This window comes from Micropterus salmoides, unplaced genomic scaffold (assembly GCF_014851395.1).
Source record: "Micropterus salmoides isolate LMB-PRFRI ecotype aquatic unplaced genomic scaffold, ASM1485139v1 Ms_hic_scaffold_16, whole genome shotgun sequence".
NCBI lineage: Eukaryota > Metazoa > Chordata > Actinopteri > Centrarchiformes > Centrarchidae > Micropterus > Micropterus salmoides.
In genome coordinates this window covers 14,214,722-14,240,594 of record NW_024040707.1, presented here as the reverse complement: position 1 = coordinate 14,240,594, position 25,873 = coordinate 14,214,722, and the positions used below count along the sequence as shown (strand labels likewise).

Genomic DNA, 25,873 nt, shown 5'->3' with positions numbered 1-25,873 from the left:
CACTTTACTGCTTTTTGCACTTCGGGCTAAACTGCATTTTTTTGTCTCAGTACTTGTTCAATGACAATAAAGTTGAATGTAATCTAATCTAATCTTTTTTATCTGTAGAACAAAAAACTGCTATACTTCATAATAATACCTTAAGATGTAGTGCCTCTCAGATCAAAGACATTCTTGTTATTTGCTGTCTCACAGGTAAGACACTGTCTAGTGTCACTTTTTTCCAATTAAACCTGCTCTTTACCCCCTCTCTTCACAAATCCTTCTATACTTCTGCCAAGAGGGGAAAGATCTGCTCTCCCTGCAAGTGTTCAGCTGCATGAAACATACTATGAACCAAACCGAGCACAGTCACATGCACTGTGAAGGAATTTTTGCATCAATTTTAAGAGTTAACTCCTGCTTTTATTCCACATTTATTTTTTCATTGATCGCAGTGCTCTCTTTTTCAGGAATGTCCTGATAGCATTCAGTTACACATTCACACCTGGAAACTGTCCAGTACAACCACAGTCTGACCTGCTGAGCAGCTGGGTTTAAAGGTTCAGTGTGTAATATTTAGGAGGATCTGTTGATAGAAATGCAATATAATATACACAACTATGTTTTCAGTGGTTTATAATAATATATAAAGACCTTACTGTTATGTTTTTATTACCTAAGAATGAGCCATTTCTATCTACATACGCCGCGGGTCCTCAGGAGGAGCATGTGAATGCACCGTGAACCGCTGGTTGCAATTCACAACCCTCACTACTAGATGCCTCTAAAACTTACACACTGAACCTTTAGGGCCTTGCTTAAGGGAGAGCTGTTTTTCATTTTCTCTACCCAGATTTATCCTTCCAGGGACTGAATAGACAACCTTCTGAGCACAAGCTGGCTTCTGTAGCATTTAGGTCACCAAAGCCCTTAATGGCACTGCGGTATGTTGTCTTGTTGATCTCATCTGTCGGGGGAAGGTCACATCACAACAATCTATTTTAAAGGTGGTGAAATAAAGTTTATGCACCCAAGTATTAGACTAGCTCTAACATTCAGTTAATTTAAAAGTAAATGTAAGACATATTTATATTTACAAAGATTTCTTTTCTACTATATTCTCTGTAGCACTTTGATGCAACACAAGAGGGATGCTGAACATGATAAAAATTTATGGACTGTAGAAAAAAAATTATTATGAGAGAGAAGTGAGTCAGCTAGTCTGGTAGATCTATCTGGGGGCTGTAATGCTGGGAGAAGAAAACATGACTGTGATACAACCAGAAGCCTCAGTTTGAGCTTATAAAGAGCTGTAGCTTGGAAATGTCTGAAAGGTTATCAACAAAGTAACCCCATAAAGCAATGTAGCTGTCTGTCTGTCAGTTTGTGCCACTACCTGTAGTCTAGGTGAGCCCTGTGAAATGCACTGATGAAATGCAAGCACAGACATCTTTTTCCCTTTGATTACACAGCACACAAGAATCATTGGCTGGGAAATGAACTTATTCAGATGTTAAAGCTCCTGATTTCTGAGAACATCCAGAAACATTGCCACAGCAATGAACACTTAAGAATCAAATTTCTAATATTACCTAGAAGAAGAACAGTTGAAGAAGCTTATCAAAGCGCCAGGGAACAGACACAGCGAGTATTTGAGGTGAGAGGTTAAAGTGGGGCTGATGTGAATACGTGAAGCAATAACACGCAAAGGGCAGTCTTTAATGTGCAGGTCAGATCAGGAAGAGCCCACCTGACCCACATTCATCAAGTCCACCATGTCCACAGTAAATTACTGCCCCAGAAAGAGCTCTTTTTTCCCCTTTTTCTAAAGAACAAAATGTAATTGTTTTTCAGCCCTTATCTCAGAGTAAACAGTGATCACTGGGTTTATTGACCTCTCTATATATTAATATTAAATTAAGTCTTAATGAAATGACACAGTTTAGACTAAGTAAATATGTTATATATATGAATTTGACTTACAGATTAAAAATCGGTATCTTGTGTCAAGCCTGTGTTACACTAGTGTTTACAAAGATGTCTGATGCGAACAAGCATTTTAAAAGCTTATAAATTTGAGAGTAAAAGCAGGCTTCAATCTTCAGTCTGTTTTTTACATAAAGATGATGGGTACTAGTAAAACAAAGACTTAAAACAAAATGTTCTCTAAAATGCAAAATTACACATGCTAATGTGACAGGGCTTTTATTCGATTGTTTTTTTAAGGGGAACCAATTTTACACATCAACGTAAGTTTTCGTGTTGCATAGTCGCTGACAAAGAAGAAGAATGTGTGGAAAGATGATATCTCTGGTTCTCCTTTTTAAACTGTCCATCTTGATATAGGAGTTTAATGTTAAATGTTCTCTCAAAGTAGCACAGTACCATAAATGTACAGCTAGACGACAGGACCTCCGAGGTTGTCTATGCTATTTTACGCAGACCTGGTTTTGTGGAGAACATGTTGGTCAAAGACAGTTGAGGAGTCTGAGAACTTTTTCCATGATGTTAAACTAAATGACATTGACCATAGTTTCAAAGCCATAAGCCGGGATCCTTAAATGTACCCCACATTCATGCATTTTACGAGAAACAGAACATGAACGTCAATGTAAGCACTGAAAACGTATAAGATTATAATTTATTTTTATTGTGGTGAAAACAACAATTTGGCGGTGATTGTTGAAAACCAGGATTTTTGTGTTTTCCCAGACAATCCCAGACAAAGCGGGTTGTCACTGTATACTAAACATTCAGCATCATGCACCGTGGAGTCACAGATGTTTACTGCTCTAAGATGTCAAACTGAGGAAAATTAGCAAGAAGAAATAAGCCTCCTCCTCAGAGGTGTCATGCTCATGGTGCTCATGTAGCACATTCATTACTTGAGGGGATGCAGCACAAAAGTTATTAAACTATGGATTTCGAATGATAAATGATCTGTCATTGCAAACTGTTAACGCTTCGTGTGAATGCGGCTTACAGAGGTCACTATCAGACGCTCGGCTCTGCTTCTATATTAATTTACGACATTTCTGGAGTGGGAGGTTACGGTTACAGATTTTGGTGTGGAAAATGAATCTGTGTGACGAGTTAGTAATCTGTCTGAAACCCACACATACAAGCAAAACAGCTATATTACAGATATTACAGAATAAATAATTTGTTCCTAAATGTACAGATCAGTTTGTGACAAACAAATGTTCAGTGGCTTTAAATGATTTGTTTACCACTAGTGGATAATCCGTCTAACTACATTATTGCTTTAGCCTTGGGACAGACAGCCAAGATTTATTGATAATAAGTGATCAGCTCAGAAAGCTGTTTATAATGATGCTGCTGCAGGAGGCAGAGCTGTGACTGCTACTTGACAGCAGCATGCAGATGAAAGGCAGTGGGCGGTGTAGATTTGTACCCTTGATGTGACATGGCTATTACAAAATGGACAGTTTATACCAGCTTTTAAAAGCTTAATAGGACGTAGGCTCAAGGGGATTATGCAGCAGCTGCTGTAGGCCACAGAGTAAGACAGAAATTAACTTTAGCACGTGAGCGAACTGCACCAATCAGCTGCATAGCAACCTCACAGTTACATCAACCACACACGTACCTCATTCATTTTCACCTCCCCTGCTGTAACTGCGAAATTAAAGCTAATTCCATAAAGTAATTTGTTTAATTTAAATCCATCCCCTCACTGACATTCTCTTTCACTGTGCCTGTTGCCTGGCTGTGTTTCTGGCTGTCTGTCAGATTTTAGTCAGCAGAGGTGACACTGTGTGATTCTTTCTGCTAACAACGGAAAAACCGAGCAGTAACTCAAGCAGTATATTGAGTTAAGCAATTGTGTTTTCTGCAGCAGGAGAGCATTACATGGTGAATTATGTTGTGGCTTGGATGTCTGTATAGCCAGATACTGTATATCCACTGTTTATACACACACAAACACACACACACACACACACAAACACACAAACACACAAACACACACACAAACACACACACACACACACACACCCCTGTTGTATAGGACATTATGGGCAATTTGACTACTATTAGTATTAAGTACTATCGAGGTAACTTGTCATAAAGAAATGCGGTTAGAACAGCGCCATACTACACAAATGGTGAAGGGCATAAAGTTTGATCGTGCATTTGATCATCTTAAAAAACTAATACAGCTTTAGAATACAAAAGAAAAAGGAGTCCTGCTCCCATTATGGTTTATTCCAGCTGTGTGTCACGCCTCTTTTAAATGTCATGGGTGCCGAAAAGACTTCTGCAAAGGATGCACTGGTGCATCTGAAAAAGTGGCCCACATTTGACATTGCATGTGTGGCCCTAATATGATAAAACAGACGTGGACCACTTTAGGTAAAGGTCTGCCAGTTCTGGTTTATTTGATTTGATCTTTGTTGAAATACAGCATGGTAACGACTCGCTTGTGGCCCAGATCTGGCAAACAGGAGTGGACCACCCAATTGCCATCATTCCATGCAGTATGTGGTCCGGGTAAAAGTGTCAGGTGTGGGCCAGATCCGGGCCACAGCAATTTTGCTATCTGGGCTGTTTCTTGTTTTTGTAGGTTTTATTTCCCCAAATTAAGGTCTAAATGCTGTTTCAAAGTCTTCACACAGCCAGGAAGAAATTTCTGGTGGGCAATACCATGGTGCTTTAAACTAAATGCTAACATCAGCATGATAAAATGTTAACAATGACAATGCTACCGTGTTGCTGTTTGGCAGGTGTAGCCTAATGTTTAACCTATGTGTTTACAATGGTAACCATCTTTGTTTAGCCTGTTAGCATGCTAATATTTGCTAAATACCACTAAATGCAAAGTACAATTGAGTCTGATCTAAATTTGATGCTGCTACCATTGATAAAAATAGTGTAATCTGCCTAGTTGTTCTATAATTATAGCTCCTCAGAGTTTGCTGTAAAAATATTCCAATTCTCTGAACAAAGGTACTTGACCTTGGTCCACAATTATACATACAGCCCTGCTCATAAACCTTGAAATCACCTTTCTTGTGAGATAACTCGGGAAGTTACAGTGGGTTAAACTTTCACTAAAGTGAGACAACTCTGATGCTGCCTGCAGAGACATCAGGGGAACTGTTCGGTCAAGGTGTCAATGATAAGATTACGCGGTGGTTTAGGCAGCAGGGCAGCAGGAAAACTTTAATTGTCCTAAATGAAATTATTGCCTCTTTCATCTGAAAGATGAAACAGATTGATTACAGCTGCTGACAGACTTACAGGGATTAATGCTGCTGATATGCCAGTTGACACGTACTCGTCTAAAATGTGTGCGGGTCATTCATAGTCCCAACTCACTGTTTTAAATTTAGAGTAATGCTCTGCCTGGCACAAAGGTGTACATCGTAACTTTCTTCACTTATTTGCCTGTCTCCTTGTGTAAGCACAATATTATTGAACAGCTCACTCTCAGCTCACTCCAATATCCTCTTAAAGTCATTAAATCTGGAGATTCTTCAGTTGGTGATCTTACCATGAAGACACATGAAGTAGGCTTCTCAAAAGCAGCTAGATCTTGAAGTAGCTGGTTAATTTCCTTGTATTGGTTTTTAGCCACTCTACTGCCAAGGCTGCATGAATGGCAACGTTGGTCTGTTGGTTGGTACACCACTTTCACCCAGACTGAAATATGTCTACAACTGTTGAATGGATTGCTATGGAATTTAGTTCATACATGTTTCTCTCAGGATAAATTTTAATCACTTTGGTCCCATCTAGCACTATGATCAGGTTAAAAGTTCCCTTTATCCTATACTTTATTTACTTTATAACCAAATACATTCAAAACTAATGGCAGCAAGCAGTACCTGTACTTTGTGCTAATTTACAAATGTTGGCATGCTAACATGCTAAGATGGTGAACATGGTTAACACTACACCTGTTTAGCATCGGCATATTGCCATTGTTGTCAGCATTTTAACGTGCAGATGTTAGCATTTAGATCAAAGCAGTAGCGTGCCTATGTACATCCTGACTTTTTAATATTGCAGGTCCAGTTCAGTGGGATATTTATGAAGCTGCCAACATTAAGTAGTTGTAATAACAGTAGAACCTAGTCAAATATTAAGTTTTACCAAAAATAACAACACTGATTTTTATGACTCATTCAATCACTGGTCTTTTTGTTAAGCAGACAACATCAGCAATTTTACCAATATATAATCAGATCCTCCAATAGATCCTCAGCCTTCTTCCTAAGGGACGAATGCAAGCTTGCAGTACCAAACGTTTATCCTCTTCAACCACCATTTAATATTGAGCAGCAGAAAACAAAAAGCTTTCTTTTGTGCTCCATTGTTTTCCAGACATGCAAACACATGTCAAAACAGCCCAGCATCAAATCTTATTTAGCTGCACTTTATGCAAATAAGTGATTTGTGGCATCAGCTTGTCAACAGAGCTCGTCATGGTGCAACAAAAAAAAAGAGGCCAAAACTGCTGAAAATTCAAACCAGCCTCAACATTTCCAGATGTGAAGATTTTTTTGTGTGTAAAACAAAACAATGTTGTGGCCTCTGAAATCAGTTTACACTTCTGCCTCTCCAACACATATGAACATGATCGCCAAAGAGAACGGCACTCTAGGGAAAATCGGCATTCCCTGCAGCTAATGAGACCACCCTGTTCCTGTCAGACATGCACACACGTTTCTAAGCTAGGAGAGATGCAATGTGATAAGCAACTATCACAACACCCACATATTCTGTGTACTGTTTACTGATAGTGTATAGACAGGAGGTATAGTTTATACACAGCCTAGCTTTTGCATTTGACTAATCTGATTACTGATTTGAGGAAATACGCTTAGAGTTAGAGATTGATACCCCTCTAATATTTGTATACCCAATATGAGGCTGCCAGCAGTCGGCTTACTTCGTTTGCCCTGTCCAAAGGTAACCGAAGTGTAAAAGTGATAAATAGTTGTTTTATGTGGAGTCTTAGCTGGTTGCTGGGAATAGTTTTGTAAAAAACTAATAAAAGAGATAAAACATATTCTAAGCTACATTAGCCACTGGGAAGTTCATGTGGGTACAGAAGAATCGATTAAGAATGCGAGCATGAAACCCCTGAGCGCAGAAGTGAGAAGGTGGAATTGGAAGATGATTGGGCGCATACTTCCACAGGATTGAGACAACCATAACAACACGGCAATAGAGGAAGACCAAAAAACACGTACAGTGGAGGATGAGGTGGGTTGAAATTAGTGGGACAAAGCACGAGTGATTGCAGCAGGCAAGAAGAGATGGCGCGAATCTGTGGAGGCCGTATGTGCCACAAGGCACGAAAGACACAGATGACGTTAGCCAGCTGCTGGTGGTAGCTTCATATTTATTGCACATATATGGGAGTGGTATTGATCTTCTTGTCTAACTCTGCAAGAAAGCGAACAAATGTATGTCCCAATATGTCCACTTTTCCTTTAAAAGACAAGTTCAGTACAGTACATGACCCAAGTCTTTGGTGTTGAAGTCAGAAGGTTTGTACACTCATCCACCACCATGACCATCCCATGACCGTCTTAATCATCAACTTTTTGCAGTGATATAAGAATGTCGTGCAGTGGTTCCTGAATAAAAACATAGCTGGTTTTAAGCCATTTGAACAAACAATGGTGTTGATTTTCTGTTCTGTCAGCAGTGAAGGCAGAGAGTGGTTTTTGTTTTGCTGTTGTTTGCACATTCTGGGCAGGAAGTAATTGTACTGATTCTACTGAACTGCACTTTACATACCAATTATGTGCAACACTAAAATATTCCCACAAACATTAGATTGTTTTTGAAAGTGTCAGTTCTAAGATTGACATTTGATGCCTACAATCATTAGAAATGCACACACTTATAGAAATTCATGTTTATTCTAGTATAGGACACACAAGTGTGCATTTGATTTAGAGAAACCATAAGCCAAAAACACATGTGGGGAGCAGACTTATAAGTAAGGCCATCAATGGAGCAAGCTCTAAACATTTTTCCTATAATACATGTCCCCTAAGCTTTTTTTTTTCAGAACCGGCATCATCTTTGTAATGACGGACTCATCTGTACTTTTGGGATGAACACAAATCCTGACCCCAGGCCAGGCAGCTACTGTGTATTCTCCACATTTTCCCCAACAAGACAACATCAAATAATTCATCCTCAGCTAGATTCCCTCAAGGGTGTATGGAGGGATAATTTCACCATGTGACATAGGAAAGGGATCCTCAGCATTAGACAACATTGGACAAGCTGCTACTAAAGGATAAGGCTCGCAATATTCTTTGTTTTTGTGTATTATTGTCAATAAATCCCATGAAAAGACCAAATTCAACAATTCGTGACCAACTTCCCCACCCTGTCTGGTGATCTTGGCCTCAAGCACACTGGTTCCTACTGAGGGAAATCTTTAAAAGTGGGTTAAAAATATATACTTTCTACTATAAAAGGCTAGAAAATTAGTTTTTATCAAGTTACTCAGACAGGAGTAGTATTTCTTGGGGACTATTCTCATTTGCAGATTTGGCACGGTAGTAGTAGGAGTCTGGCAGTTGACCGGTATGTGTGGGATTGTAGAAACTACTGTGGCTATGTTCATCATAAGAAAGGAACATGTCAGCCAGTCTAACAGTGTGACTCACTGATTTTTGTTTTATTTGATTTTTTTTTTAACCAGTTTTTGAACAACAATGGAGCTCTGTGGCACAGAGGATGTTTGAGATTTTTGCTAGAGATGGATAAATTAATTGTCTTTTCAGTTCAATTCAGTTCAGTTTTATTTATAAAGTGCAATTGTTACAAATGTTATCTCATTGCACTTTTCACATAGAGTAGGGTTAGACCATACATTTTACAATATTATTTATTAACAGAGAACCAACAATTCCCAAATTTCAAGGGATTTATTGACAAAAAGGAAAATAGAGAATATCACCAGACTTCATCTAAAAATCCTGAATAAAAAACAACAACTCATTTGACAATGAAAGTTGTTCAAAGTTTCAGCAATAACTTTAACAACATTAACAATGTAAATAAAGTGAAACTAACTTGTATATTTGAACACTGATGACGGACCCCCTGTGTGAGAGTGAACAGTGGTGCTCTCTGTTTCCTCCACAGACCTGGTGATGTGGCTGGACCGCTGAGAGCAAAGCAAGCCGTGGGAGGGAAAGCGATGAGCAAGAAAGGATTAGACCACACTATATTTAATAATCTCCAGTCTGAAACAACCGGGTGGGAGAGATGTTGTAGATCCGTGGGAAGATTAGAGGAAAGCTCTATCACTGTTCCCACATGTCTTATCTATCGCTGTGCTTCTGAATCTCAAAGTGTCCGCATCTGTAGTGTGTTGTGATCATGGCCTTAGTAAAGCCATTAAAGCCCCAGTTAGTCATATCACTGTGAAGTGCCTCAGAAAGAAGGTGTCAGAGGGGAGCACAAGAAAGATATGATAGTTTCATAGTTTCATCTGTGACTGTTCTTACTGGAAAAATTAGACCATCGGTTGTTTGTCCAAATGCTTAAAATGGCATTTTTATGAAAATGCATTTTCATGAAAGTGTCGCTTGTAGTGAAAAACCACAGATAGTTATCACCTCTAATCATATAATCATCAGCTCTACAGAGCTTTATAGCTTCTTTCTGGTTTTAACAGAGCTAGAAGAGAGTGACTATTGGACTAACACTAATCAGGTGGACAGAAACATGACTCCAAATGAATGCTGTATCTTCAGTGGTGACATCAATGCCATAAAATCCTGCCTTGTCAAGCTTCTTTTTCCTTTCCAGTGGTTTACACTTAAAATCAGTATTATATCATTGTTACAGTGCAGTGATGTTGTGATCATCTACGGTATGGTTATCTGACGTAACAATACTCGTCCAATATGAAGATATGACAAAATAAACCCACTTACATCACAGTGGGTTTATTTTGTAATAAAAATTAACCACATACATATATTAAGCTGGCAAAACCCTCTTAATCCAACATTCTGACATTCTCACTCTATACGGATTAAAGTTGGTATCTGACACTCTCTTCATTCAGTGATCAGTAATTGAAGAGCTGGACAAGTCAAAGGATTACAGACAAGCACATGAGTTATCTTCCTGAACTGTAAATATCCCCTCCTCTGTTATACACGTCCGTCATGTGCTGGAGATAAAATGCATGTCTGATTTGCAAAACTATATCAGTATTGTTGGACAGTGCAGACAAACGGTCCATGAGTTTTCTGTTCTTATTAAAGCTGTAAATCAGCCGAGGATACATCAGTAGAATTAAAAGGAAGACAAAATATTGAAACCCTTCATGTGGCATTATGAGAGCATATTTACATAATGCAGCACTGCTCTGCGATGAGATCATACCTGATGCACATTTACCAGCTCATGTCCACTGCAACTCAGCCATATAGACACAAAAGATCAATGAAACACAACATACACACAAGTAAACAAAACAAAATGTCTGATGTTTAAATATATTAAACATTTAATTAAAAACGTTTAATTATATATAAGCTTTTAATAACCGCTGTTCCCTTATTACTTACCTGTTTATTACCATATAATCATAATAATAATGCTACTGCTTCTGTTACAATGGGTAATACTTATAATGTGATATTATAATAATGGGTGAATTTTATGTCCTTTAGCCTACAGCTGTGACGCAGGCAAAGACAATGAATTATCATCTGCATTAGAAGGAGAAGGAGGTTTGTGTATTATTCATAGATCTATGCTAATGTATCAGGTGACCCTTTTGTCTCTCTCAGTGAAATTACACTGGTGGACACTCTGCATTAACGTATGGGCAATCAGACAAATTGATTCAAATTCAAACACCAGTGGATGACATCTGGCAAGCAGATTAAATCCATCTCAGTGGGCTGTGGTTCTGTTATGGAGGGCAGGAGGTGCACACATATCAGACTAACGAAGCAGTAGTTTGACATTTTATGAAATATGCTTGTTCAACTTAATCTTGCTTGAACGAGAAAATGTACACAACTCTCACGCTAAATATGAAACAGTCTGTAGAAAGTTAGAAAGTGGTGATGGCGCAATGGACAAGACACATGCCTTGGTGTGAGAGACCCAGGTCCAAAACCCTACTATGACCCATCCACCATTGTGTCCCTGAGCAAGACACTTAACCCCTAGTTGCTCCAGAGGTGTGCAACCTCTGACATGTATAGCAATTGTAAGTCGCTAAATGAATAAATGTAAATGTAGTAAAAACTGGAAACTGCTAGCCTGACTCTGTACAAAGGTAACCAAATCTGCCTACCAGCACCTCTAAAGCTATGTTAAGTTATATCTTGTTTGCTTAATGTACAAAAACCCCAGCTCACCATAAAAAAAACACAACTTGATGTTTTTACAACTCTTATGAGATATTAATTATTACTTACTTAATAGGTGCTGGTAGTCATATTTTTTGCCTTTTGACAGAGCCAGGCTAGCTGTTCCCCATTTAACTTCTTTGTGATAAGCTAACCTAACCAGCTGCTGGTTCTAGCCTTGTATTTACCATACAGACATGACCTTTGTATCGATTATCTCGGCAAGAAAGTGTATTTCCCAAACTGTTAAACTATTTCCTTTAAATCTGCTTGTTTGCCTTCTTACCAACACGTCCTGCACGTGTTTAGCCTACTGTTTCTGGACTGGAAGAAATTAACCTGTGTCAAAAATTTAAAAACAAATATGAAAAACTATAATTATGTTTCTCATCTAGCTCTGTTTCCAACAGCAAATCAGCAAGTTCCTGCAAAATGTTTTCCTTTAAGTAGAATTAACTGATTTGTTTCCAGCCTGCTTTGCTCTGTCAGCCATTAATCATTCACCTGAGAGAGGGAGATCAGGAATGACTCTTAGAAGCAATTTAGTTAAAACAATCCTGTTGGAAATAATTAATTTCAATAATGTGCGCTTACTTACTGCAACTCCTGTAAACAGTGGCGGACAGGGTCAGCCCACTCTCCGGACAAAGCATTTGTCAGGACCTCTGGGTCTTTAGAGACCTTTTTTCCTGCATTCTTAAGGATTTTATACACGTGCAGTACATCACGAAATGAGGCATTAAAATGCATTTTTAAAAAGAGAAACACCTTTCTAGCTCTCCTCAAAGAAGGTAATCACCTCAGCTGAGCGTTTGAGTACAATAAATATAGTGTAAATTCAAGCCTAGTGGCATCTTGTGATTTAAATGTTCAACAATAATGCATCATTGATGCAATAATATTTGGACACACCAGTTTGCTGGAGCCATGCTAGACCATATATACTGTATAAAAGAAGTGGACGTAGTCACCATGACATCACCCATTGGTTTGTGGGTTTGCCAATCACAGGGTAGTCATGCCCTAGGGCATGCGCTGCTTCATCGTCTATTTTCCTCTAAATAGGACCATAATTTACTAAATGAACATTGTGTTGTATTGAAGAAGACTTTAAACTATCTCATGAGACCACAAACTCATTAGGAAAGTGTTTACTAAGGGAATAAATCAGGTGAGAAATAGGGTCATCTTACCATTATTTCTATTGGAACAAGACTTCTTTTTGCAAACAATGGACTCGCCCCCTGCTGGCAGTTAGATAGAATGTAGGTTTAAGTTACATCCGCATGGCTTCAAAATGATATGAAATTTCTCGATTTCTAATTTCAAAAGCTAAATTTCAATCTATTTCATCAATGTTCACAAATTTTTCAGAATTTCAATAAAAAGATTCAGGTTGCTAGATTCAATTGATTGAATTGATTGTCACTAAAGGTCACATGATAAATATGAGGTGTTACGGGATCACTAATGGGATAGGAGAGAAAAATTATTTCTGCTACACAAAATTATGTAAACATTTTTAGACTTTTATATAATCTTTAATTTTATTCATCGGAATTACTGACAATTTTACATCTTCAGGCCTTTTCAAATATTCAAATAAAGCAAAGTCAGTCAGTCCACCACTTTGGTCCAAGACTGGATGGATTGCCATCAAATTTTTTGTCTCGTTTTTTGAAGTCCTTTTGTTCAGTTGCTCTGCTAAAATTAATTAACTACCCTGCCTAACAATGAATAAATAACTGACACATTTCTCTAGCTCCTGGACGTTTGCATTCTCGCTTCATGTAGAATGCCGTGTAAGTGTGTTTATACTGTATACTGAATGTGTGTGTGCATGCACCTCCACCCAAGGATTAATCACTCCCAATCTAAACAGCCCTAAGAGGGCAATTCCAGACCATCTGCCCCCAGAGCTCATACTGACCGACCAAATTGACAAGGACACTAAAACAGCATCTGTAAGCCTGCTATCATTGGTCATAAATTAATGAGCAAACCCTTAAAAGTATAATAACATGTAAAACAAAACATCATGGTAGATCATTTATAAATAGACATTACATTACTAGTGTAAGAATTCACAAGAACATTCAAATGTTTGAACCTCACCTCTCAAATCACTTTACTTACTGTTTTAATGAAAGATTTGTCCAGTTTGTCTGAAAACAACTGTAACACTGAAGAGAATTCTGCAGCTTTGTACTGGGGCTGTTTGTCTTAATGCTTTCGAAAGCGTCTAATTTTGTCTACGGCCAGACATCTAATACTTCAGTTAGCATGTCCAAAGACACAAAAAAGTGGGTTTATCTGCTTAAACTTCCATAAAAAAATACTTTTAATACTGTATAGCATCTGTTTTCTGCATTTATATTTGCTTTCATCTATCAGCTGCAGTATTATAATGAAATCCTCATCTGACCCTGCATTACTCACACATGGTGTCATTACATGCTTTTATATAAACGCCACCAAATATCTGGCATTGACATGACCTTTGTTTATCTCCTGCACCAGCTGCTCCAGAGGATTCAACTCGTATTTTGGTGGCCGCAGCTCCATTGTAAACCCTGTGTTTACAACACTACAGTACTGTGAACATGAAGTGAATGGCTACTGTTTCACCCATTTCCAAGATTTTACTGTAAGTTTGACAATGAACTCAGGATTTGGATATTTGAAGATTGGATGCCTTGCTCAAGGACACAGGTGTCAGAGGAGTGTTTCAACGCAGTCATTTTTGATTTTGTGTGGTGTGGTTTCTTATTTTTTGCCTGCATCCATTACCTCAGTCTGAAGGATTTATTAATTAACTATAATAACATGGTTAAGGATGCGAGAACACACTATTTTTCTGAATTCATTACTACACATAAACACAATCCCAGGTTTCTGTTTAAGACTGTGGATCAGCTGGTAAACCCAACCCCTCCTTGTGCCTCAGCTGGAAGTAATGATGACTGTGAATTGTTTTTATCTTATTTTACCAATAAGGTGGTGTCAATCAGAGCCTCTATTACCCCCGCGGCCTCTTACTCAGAGGTTCCTCACCAGCAACAAGAAAGTTTTAACCAGTTTTATCCCATCGACTTGTCTGAGCTTTTAAAAACAGTATCACAAATGAGAGTGTCCTCCAGCCCACTTGATGTAATACCTACAAAATTTTTACTGAAAGTAATAGATTCTGTTGGGCCCCATTTGATCTCTGTTTTCAACAGCTCCCTATCTACTGGTTGTGTCCCTGATCATTTTAAAACTGCTTGCGTGAACCCACTTTTAAAGAAACCTGGTTTAGATCCCTCCCTCCCACATAATTTTAGACCAATTTCAAAACTGCCTTTTATTGCAAAGATTCTAGAAAGATTTGTGTCCAAACAGCTGCTCACTGTACTCGAAAATAACAAAATATTTGAAAAGTTTCAATCTGGTTTTAGGAAGTACCATAGCATGAGACTGCCCTGCTTAAAGTCCTTTTAATGTCTGCTGATGAAGGTATGTGCTGAGTCCTGGTACTCCTGGACCTTAGCGCTGCTTTTGACACCACTGATCACAACATCACGTTAGACAGACTGAGGCACTGGGTGGGGATCTCTGGTACTGCCCTAGAATGGTTTTCATCCTACCTGTCAAATAGGAAGTTTTGCGTGTCTGTAAACAACTATGTCTCCTCATTCTGTCCAGTTAAATATGGTGTGCCTCAGGGGTCGGTCTTAGGACCCATTTTGTTTTCCTTGTATCTGCTTCCCCTTGGACATAATTATCCATAAACATGGCATTTCTTTTCATATTTATGCTGATGACCTACAAATATACTTGCCCGTCAGATCCACAGACCCTGGAATGCTGATATCACTTAACAACTGCCTTTGTGAAGTTAAAAAATGGATGTCAAATAATTTCCTCCAGCTGAACTCTGACAGAAATCCTGGTCATCGGGTCCCAGCAGATGGCAAAACAAATACTGCCATCTGCTGGTTCCCTAGTAAATCACATTAAGCCTGTGGCAAGGAACCTTGGTGTTTGATAGTAATTTAAATTTCGAGCAGCACACCACAAAGCTTGTTCAATCATGTTTTTAGAAATATAGCAAAAATTCGATCTATGTTAATTTTTAAGGACACCGAGACCATTTTACATGCCTTCATCTCATCGTGCCTGGATTATTGCAACAGCCTTTTCACCTGTTTAACCCAAAAATCTACTGATCGACTCCAGACTGTCCAGAACTCAGCTGCCAGGCTTTTAACCAGAACAAAGAAATATGACCACATTACTCCTATTTTAGCTTCATTACACTGGCTCCCACTATGTTTTAGAATTGACTTTAAAATTCTATTGATTACTTTTAAAGCTCTTCATGGCCTCTCGCCTTGTTATATTTCTGAACTTTTAGTCCCATACACACCAGCACGTACCTTGAGATCCTCGGGCAGAGGTCTGTTGTCTGTTCCAGAGTCTCGACTGAAAACTAAAGGGGACAGAGCGTTTGCTGTCAGGGCCACGAGGCTCTGGAACAGCCTGCCCGAGGAAATCAGGTCAGCTTCTTAAAGTCCCTTCTTAAAACATACTTTTATAGGAGAGCCTTCTAATCAAAAACTAATAATATTACTTTACTTAAGTAACTATTTACGTTACTCGTTACATTACTATATTACTTTCCATTGTTTCCCACAGAATAAGAGTGTGTAGCGCGGCAGGGGTTTGCACAGTCGATACTGACTACCAGCTTGGCTATATACAGCCTGCAATCATCTACAACCCAGCTATATTCGTTAACATTAATTGAGCACTCCCTAAGGTGGGTCTCCGACATTTGGACAGGTTTGTGCAGTGGTGTTCATGAGAGAGAGAGAGAGAGAGAGGGAGAGAGAGGGAGCGAGCGAGAGGAGGTGCTGCACGGATAGGCCTATATGCGCTGCGCGCAGCTCTGCTATTAAATATGATTTTAAATAGCCTAGGCCTATGCCTAGTAAAAAAAAAAAAAGAAAATCAATATGTGGCCCTCAGCCTTGATATTGTGGCAGGCCGCCACAAATAAATCAATGAATGGTAAACACTGCTTTCACCACCACCCTCCCCCCCAAACAAAGCAGTCTCTCTTGACTTTTTAACTAATAGGCTCTCATATTCATAACAACAGCAAAAAGTGTGTTTTTTACAAAGCACATAGGCCTAAGCCTAATGTTTCTTAAAGCCACCGGCTGAAATAAAAATTATAGCAAGCACATGTATAAGAGCATTAGAGGCTATTCATATTTTTACAAAACGTTATGTTGCTTAACTCCACTGTTTCCCGACGAGTCCATGCTTCACTGGTAGTAGCTCCCGGAGTTTCTTTCCATAGACCTAACTTTCACATTGCTGTGCTGCTTCAGCAGATGCTTCTATAAATTAAATCTAGAATTGTTTGCGGTTGAAAGCTTTTTGCACAGAGTTTACAAAGGACGACAATGTTCTTTGCATCTTAGACTGCGACACAATAATGGCAGCTGTACTTAACAACTGTGGAAAGAACGCCCCTCTCCCTCTTTCTCCATTCTTCCTTCAGCCTTTTGGCTAACAACTGACTTGAACAAGTATGATTGGTGCCGCTGACCTGCCGGGCTGTCGCGCATTCACGCCAAGGATGGTGCATTCTTGTAACGCAGTAACGCAGCGTTACTTGGATTAGTAACTGTAATAATATTACTGTTTTAGAAAAGTAATCTCTTACACTACTCTTTGCTGGGAAAAGTAATAATATTACAGTAACACGCGTTACTGCACAACTACTTTTTTGATTTGCATTGTTATAGATTCTGAACATTCAACACTCTGAGTATCCTATATCCTACTTTACAGGACCCAGCAAAGATGAAAAACTGTTTACTACAAAGGATGACTTCTTTTTACTCTTCCAAGTCAGTTTTCAAATTTCTATGGTCAACCTCGAGGCAGCCCCTGAACATAGGCTGTGATAATGAATTCCTAATGTTTAAAACAAATTAGAAAGTATTATTTATCACAAGAAAGAGCTAAAAGGGTGCAAACACATAAATATGCAAATGAAGAGGAAAGTAATTTACAAGAAAAGTCAATAGCTGTTTTTCAAAAAGTATATGAGCTAAACTAAATGAATTAAATTTTTGAAAGAACCAACCTCCACCAGGTTTGAACCATCTATGACAAAATTCCTCTTCTCACATCACAATCACTCCTGTTGAGCTTATTGATTAGAGCTCACAGCGTACAGCCTCAATGGATCTCATAAATCTGTTATCTCTGTCCCTCTGTTAAAATAGGCAGACTGTAATGAGATGTTATTTCTATCCAGGTGTGATCCCAGCTTGATCATTAGTATTTTCTTGTTCTGTGTGCTCTATTCATATCGTGACTACACTTCACTTGTACCATGAATGCCACCTCATTTTTCACCCCTGTGGTGTAACGATGTCTCTCAGATCATGACCTTTAAAAAGCAAAAGGCCATCTTCCCTCTGTTGTGTAGTCTAATACGCATGAGGAGTTGAAATTCCTGGCATAGGCTATATCCTATAGTCATGCAACGGTACATGTCATTTATGTCTTAGCTTGTAGTGAAAAGTGGAAAAGCAAAATTTGTAACATAGTTTTAGGTTTGTATGGCGATGTCTGTCGGTTGGTCCACCACTTTTAAATGAATTGCCATGAAGTTTTGAACAGACATTTATGGTTTCCAGAAGATGAATCCTTCTGACTTTGGTTTACCCCTGAGTTTCCTCTATTGCCATCAATAAATTAAGTAAATTATTAATATATCTGCTAAATGAATTAGTAGCAACTGCTGCAGTGTACACATATCCACAGCAGTTTAAATTACATTGTTACTTCTGAAGCATTGTGTGTAATTTATTTTCTTTTTGCTTATTTGTGACTGTTGTTTGTTTTTCTCACTGCTAACCAAGCAAACCAAATCATCTGTCTGAGGGCAACGTGTAATACGACATTCTGTTCATTTTTTGTTTCTGCTAACATCACCTAATGTTACCTAACAACTAACACAAGTGACTGAATATTAACATTAGCTAGCTAACATTGGCTAACACAAGCAACTGGATGATGTAACATCAGCAAACATAAGCTACCATGCTTAAGCTAGGTATTATTTATAACTGACACTAGCTTCATGTTATCAGTAATCCTTATCCAAGTATTGTCATTTGTCTTCATGCATAACATACATGGTCTGACATTAATCTTGTTGTAATTCATTTTATTTATTAGGGTTAGGGTTATTCTTTTTTTTTTTTTTTTTATACTTCTGGTCCAATTCATGTTTATGATATCTCATATTTTTCTTATGCATTTTGAGTTTCACAATTTCTTCCAGTAAAAATTAGTGTGTTTAGCTCACAGCATAGCTGTCTACATACATGGTCTGTCACATTGTCATGACAAGTTACTCAGAAATTGTAATAGTTACTTTTTACTTATTACTCCATAAAAAAGTAATAATATTACTTTACTTATTGATCTAACTGGGTATTAAAAGTAGCTAGTTGTGTTACTATATCACTTTCATTACTTTGAGGGACACACTGCTGTGCTGCTTCAGCAGATGCTTCAATAAATTGAATGCAGAATTGTTCGCGGTTGAAAGCTTTTTGCTGGTCTCACAAAGTCTACAACGGATATTCTTTGCATCTTTCTGTGAAACACACAGTAATGGTAATACTTACAGATGTCGAAAGAACGCCTATCCCCCTGGATCTCCATTCTTCCTTAAGCTTTTTGGATAACAGCTGACTTGAACATCCGGCTTCTCGATTTGAACTGGCCCTTACTTGCCGTGCAGTCCCGCAAACACGTACAACAAAACACGTAGCGTTCTGGTAATGCAATAATGCAGCGTTACTTGGATTAGTAACTGTAATAGTATTACTGTTTTGGAAATAGTAATCCCTTACACCACTAGTTACTGGGAAAAGTAGGAGAGAGCGTGTTATGTTGTCACATTTTTCACACTGTCTAATATTTACTGGGCACCGTACATCACACTAGTACAAATGTCATACCAAATGAAAGAAGGATGTCTTGGGCACACATTTTGTATTCATTACATCTTCATATCTTATCTCATTATGGGGCTGTGACTGTTGAATAGAGAGTGTGCACTTGTGACAATTTGTCCGATCGGCAGTTAAGTTGTCACACTGGATTATCAAACAATTAGAGCACTTAATTGTGAATATTGATTTTAAATTTCAAATTCAAACCAGAACAAAAAATAAAAACAATCAAGCCTGGAGAATTTGAAAAATAAATAATTTCATTCAAAACAAAAAATACTGGCAGGGCACACATTAAATAGCACAACCTCTTTCTTTGAACTTAAGATAACTTGCTTAAATGTATAAATTCTTAACAAAAAAGATGTGGTATTTAAGCACACTAACACAACTAATGTGCATTTTTGTATGACAGACATCTGTATCTGACTAATCAGATGGGTATTCAGAGTCACAGTTCTGGCCCACATAAATTGCTTGGTGAAGTGCAAGTATCGTGGGCCCATTTGTTGCATTTCACACACTTAAATCACATCTCCTTTGGAATACTGTTTGAAAATGGCTCCACACAGATGAAGCCAAAAGAGATGTCAGCTGACCTAGTAATATAATCAACAAGTTGCTTTTCCAAATCACAATACAGAGTCAGAGTATGGTAATTTATGAAAAAATCCTTTGCTGTACTGATTGATTTGTTCTTCAACTTCACCTGCCTGACTGCCATTAACATTTTTTCAGGTGGTGTACTCCCATTGTCTTCTGTTGATAATTTCTAATAATTGTTCACTTCAAAAACACATTTCCTCCTTGCAATTACAAATAAATTATAGGTTTATTTGTCTACTATCCTTGTTGCCTAACTAAATTAATAACTGTATAAAGTAGTGTGTGTGTTTTTGTCTACTAACACACTAGATGCCTGCACTACATACATGAGACTGTATATACTCACACGCACACACACTACTTCATACAGTGTCATGAATAGAGTCTTGTGTAGTCCAGGCATATGGCTGCTGCTGCAAACTAAAGTGTATAATATTTACAGTATAATTTTACTGGTGTCAGAGGTATTACACAATATTTTTGAGCATGTTATATGAGTTTATTTGTGACAACTTGTGAAATGGTACCATATTACAAATACAGAAACTTAGACAATCAGAGCAATATGTTTGTGTGTGTATGTGTGTGACAGGTAAGGAAATCATCAACACACACTAACATAGGTCCGAATAATTAGACACCTGTTGTTCTGTATGGCAATAAAAATTAAGATGGGAAATAGCTGGAAAACCAAAATACTTATGTTTGTAAGGCTACTCAAACTGTGTGATAACGCTTTTCCCTAGCCATGGAGACCTATTAATAGCTTTATATCGACGGCGAAAACGATTAATTTTGAATTTGATCGACGTTCTATGTCCGGTCTAATCTTTATCCTGGGCCAGAAATTTGGAAGAAAACTTCAAACAAGTGGGGTTTCCTCCACTGATATGATTAATGCCCTAGACTCATCACTAAAATTTAAACGTACCCCTCTTCTGTTGTCCATTACAGCAAACTAGTCAGCCAGTGACAAGGGAAGTGTGAATGTTGTAGTCACAGATACTGAGTCTTTGAAACTTCGGAAAGTTATAAAAAACACACTGTATGTGGGAAAACCCACATGTTTTAAAAATGAATTTGTTTTTGTATGTAATTTTCTGAATTTCCCTCGCTGAATATAGGCTCTATGTGTACACAAACATTTGTAATAACTAGTGCCGTAATAACAATTATTTTCATTATTGATTCATCTGCCAATAATTTTCTCTCAATTAATCAATTCATCGTTGAGTCTATAAAATGTTGTAAAATTTGCCCACAAAACCTGAAGATATAAAAACAGCAAATTGAAAAAATTTAAACCATTAGCAAAAGATCCGGCAATTCATTTTCTGCCGATTGACTAATTGGAAACAGTAGAGAGAGGGAGGGCTTATATGTGCTGTACAGTGCCAGAAACAGGTTGTGGTAATGAAAAGGACAAAAAGTTGTGAACATTTGGCATAAATCCAGTCCGTTCTCACCAGAAAACAGCCATATAGGTCAATTATGCAGCAGCTTATTACAACCCATATTTACATTTTTTGGCCAAGACCTCTAATAGCGGTTTCAAATTTCAAATTTTAAGTTCAATAACGTCACGTGACTTACATAATGTGCTTATTTTAACCCAAACCATGATTTTCCTAAGCAAGTAGTTTTGTTGCCTAAAACTAACCAAACTACAACCGTTTCACAACATTTACCACGTGTTAAACGTCATGTGGCTTGTCAACGCATGTAATTTTAGGGACAAAACAATTTTGTCGTTTAGGTATGAGGATGTGTTGCATAAATTGTTATGAGAATTGTTAATTACCAAACTTTGTTTTTATATTTACTAACTTGACTGCATAATGAGAACACGTTGGCGAGGCAAATTGTGACGTTGCCATGGTGTATCGACGTGACATGGAAAGGTGCCATCAAACAACGTATTTGCATCCATGTTTAGGAACACTCAGACTGAATATATACGCAATCAGAGCCACACACATGCGCAGATATTGCCCCTGGCAAGAGGTTCTTTATGGGGGAGAGACATGAGTGACTTTGAGATTGAAAGGCTGGTTTTTTAAAACGCTCTGCAGGGGCTCCACTGGAATCCTTTTTGTTGAGTGGTTAAAAGTGATTGCCATGAATGCATGAATCTCAAGGCACAGGATGAACCTCTGGCGGACCACATCTGAAACATATCTGCTGCACCAAAACGTCAAATTCATCCATCCCTTGATCAAAAGTGGATCATTTAGAAAAACCAGCAGTGAACCAGCAGAGAAGAGGAACTCAACTGTTTGACCAGATAAAGATTGACATATGCAACCCCACAAGGTGCAGTGCGTGAGAGCCAAGTGAGGGTGCTATGGAGCAGACTGACCGCTGGCTGGAGCACATCTACTTGTTGTTTCCATTCCTTCAACATGTGGAACCTTAATGTCAACCTTTAAGTACCGCTCAGACATGCAACCAGAGCTAAAAGAGTTTGTTTCCTCTGTCCATCTCTGTCAGCCTTACTTCTTCACACACAAAAAGGCAGATGAAAGGACTTATCTCTGTATCCCTGAAGTAACATAACCTTGTTTCCTTAACTTTCCCTTACTCAACACATGTGCGCTCTTACATTCAGCACACACACACACACATACACACACACACACACACACACACACACATACACAGACACACACACACGCAAATGGACGCACCCCCGTTCACACACTGCCACGCACACTCGCTGCTCATCATTCTGTGGCAGGTTTTGTCACTCACCCTGGCTGTTGGGTCCCCCCTCTCCCTCCTCGCAGTCTGTCACGTTGTTCAGCATCCTCTCTCCTCCTCAGGCTGTGCGCACTGAGCACAGCTCCTGATCTTGTTGCTTAGTAAAAAGCTTTTGGGTGGGCTGGAGCCTACGACGAGATGCGCTTTACTTCTGCGTCTCACTGCCTCTTTTCTCTTGCTGCTGGTAGCTTAATTTTTTTAAAAAGCAGTAGAGAAAGGAGAGCAACATTTTATCCTCTCTTTTACTTGTCCTGTCTGTTGCGTGAATCCCTGTGTCTCTCTCTTCAGGAGGAGGATAGAGAGACTGAGGGAGGCTGCAGGGGAGAGTTGATGATGGCGCTCGGTGTCACTCACATGCACACGCTCGGTCTCTGTGCACCACTCGCCCCCCAGTCAGTTTAAGCCTGGTGACTACATTCATCATGTATTCAGACGTTATTATCCCTCCCTCTCTCCCTCCCTCATGGAAGTTCATCATGAGAGAGGGATATATGGAGAGGGATTGAGAGACAGGGGGGATGCACGTCAGATGACAAAGTACTGCCTCCTGAGATTAAGCATCTCCTTTGATGTTCTTTTCAGATGGAAGACGAGAGTAAATTTCATTACTGTGTATTCATCTCTCTTTTGTTATTTTCCCCCCACCATGCTTCTTCTCTTTTATATTTTCTTGTGTGGTCTTGGCCCATTATCTGTGGAAGGGCTGCAGGCTGCACTTGTATAACCTAAAATCCAAGCATCTCTTACCCCACGCTCTGGTTGAACTGCCCCGGTGTTGCCATTATTTGGGTCTCCTGGATACGTGTGTGGGAGAGGCTATTTTTTAAACGTTAACTTTTGTTTGCTTTTTTTATTTCTAATCAATATCTAAAGACAAATTGTATCTAAAGACAAACAATAAAAGAAAGACAAACACTTGGCGGCTCTTGTGTGTTTTGTACCACAATTTTTTTGTGCCTTCTCTTATTATGGACCATAAATATTCTATGCAACTTCTGGAAATTCCTTAAGAAACATCTAAAAACTCACCCTTTAAAGCTTGCTTTTAAGTACCCTGTATCATTGATTTTATTGAATCTTAACAAAAGTATATTATATTTACTCATATTCAATGTTACAGTGTAATTCATATTATTCTACCCCTTTTACTTTATTTTTTTATCTATACAAGTTGATGTAGAGCATTAGAGTTACACTGTGCTTGTGAAAGGTTCTGTACAAATAACATTATTAATATTATCGTCATCTCTAAATTGTGTGGATTTTTGTTTTAAAAAGGAAATTACAATGAACTTTGCATTAAGAAGCTGTGTCAAATTACTCACACTTTAGCTTCTACTGGAACACAAATGTCAATTTCACATGTCACTTCTCTGATCATAGTAAAATGTCTATAACTATTCATTGGTTCGGGGTCACCTCAAGGACCCTGAGTGAAATTTCTATTTGTATGGAAGGCAGCATCATGCTTCCATGGCAAGGTGGCTTAATGAGTAGGAATGATAGATTGTGACAAGTGACAAATGACAAATTAGAGGGGAGGAGGGAGGGGTGGGGTTGGGGAGATGTGGCCGAGCTGGTTGACAGGGCAAAGGGGACAAAGGGACAAAATAAAACGAAGATTAGAGGAGTAAAGTGAGGAGAGGCTAAATGAGGCAATTGAGAAAAAGATGGACAAGAAAGAGAGACATACAGGTGGCTGTTAAAGACTTAAAAGCTGCAGGCACATGGATTATACATTCTTGTGTATCATTCATTTAAGCCACACCACCTGCCTAGTTTTAAAGCTAGTGTGGCCAAAAACACATCTGAAATTTAATGGATGAAAGGAGAAAAAAAGCCATTAGTATTTGTATGCTTGACATTATGTCACATTGAACTTTGTGCCCATCTCTGGTTAGATGATCTCTGAGTTTTGGCAGATGTTCAGACACTTTATCCTCACTGACTGGCACAAGCTACAGACTGCATCATGTTCACTCGTGTCACTCTGTGGTGCTCAGTGCTTTCTGATATTTTAAACATCACGGATTCTTCTAGCTCCACTGTAATTACCTTGTAAGATGAAGTAGGAAGTAGGGCAAGGAAGGAAAATGAAATTGCATCAATATATGGAAGCTGGAAGAGGGTTACAGAGTGGGTCACAAGAGGGGAAGAGGCAATTTAGAATCTGGCATTTCAGACTATAATCAAGCATGTTACCACTAGTGAGAGGGACACATTAAACAAAAGAAACACAAAGTTGTTAGACATGAAACTGAGGATTTGCACGAGGGGGATAAAGAAGGGGATAATCAGTACTCTTTTCCACAGTGTAAACAGCTCTCAAATGGTCCTCAAAGTGTAAATACCAGATTTAAAACACTGCCATTTCCATGATATCTGGATTTATAGCACAAGCTGTGAAATTTCACTGGTATTTATTTATTTATCATCTCATGTTTTCTGCCATGTAACATAGTGCCACCTAAAGATCAAAACGCTCCTTGTAACGTCAAGAACGTTATGTTAATGTCACTATTAACCTGTACCTGCATTAAACGAGCCTTAACTGGTTTATCATCTGTTTTTCTGTTCTATTAATGAGTGTGTACCTGGTGTTGTTGGAAAAGATCATGCATGCTCAGTCAAACTATTCTGTCAAAATAAAGGTTAAATTAATAAATGCACCATCTCCATGGTTTAGGTATATATGTCAGTGTGTCCATATAAAGCCCAACTCTCTATAAATGCCCTGTGATGAACCAAAAAATCCAAGCTGCTAACAGAACCAGAGGTTCGGTTTCATTCTTTACACCTCGCAGTTGCTTTTTCATTGTTCCAGTTTATGTGATGATGATGTCTCACCTTTTAAAAGTAGCTAGGTTTCCATCCAAATATAATGCAAATTTAATTAATAATATTTCCAGAAAATCAGCAAAAGAAAATAAAATTCAAGTTACCATCCACAAACATTATATGAATATTAGGATATTTTAACAGCTGGTGGATCTTCTTTAGTCAAACCTCTAAATGCGGCACATGTTCACCAGCTAGCTGTTAACTTTGCTGCTGTCTGCTGCTGAGCAGTGTACAGTTGGTTTTTAGAGCTTTTTCTGTGAAAACACTTGCCTGTTGAGG

The 25,873-nt window shown here is 38.5% G+C and overlaps 1 pseudogene; it reads right to left on the bottom strand.

The window, feature by feature from the left end:
- LOC119905651 overlaps positions 1-23,489 on the bottom strand; it is a 44,345-nt pseudogene extending 20,856 nt beyond the window's left edge.
- Positions 23,490-25,873: the final 2,384 nt, after the last annotated feature.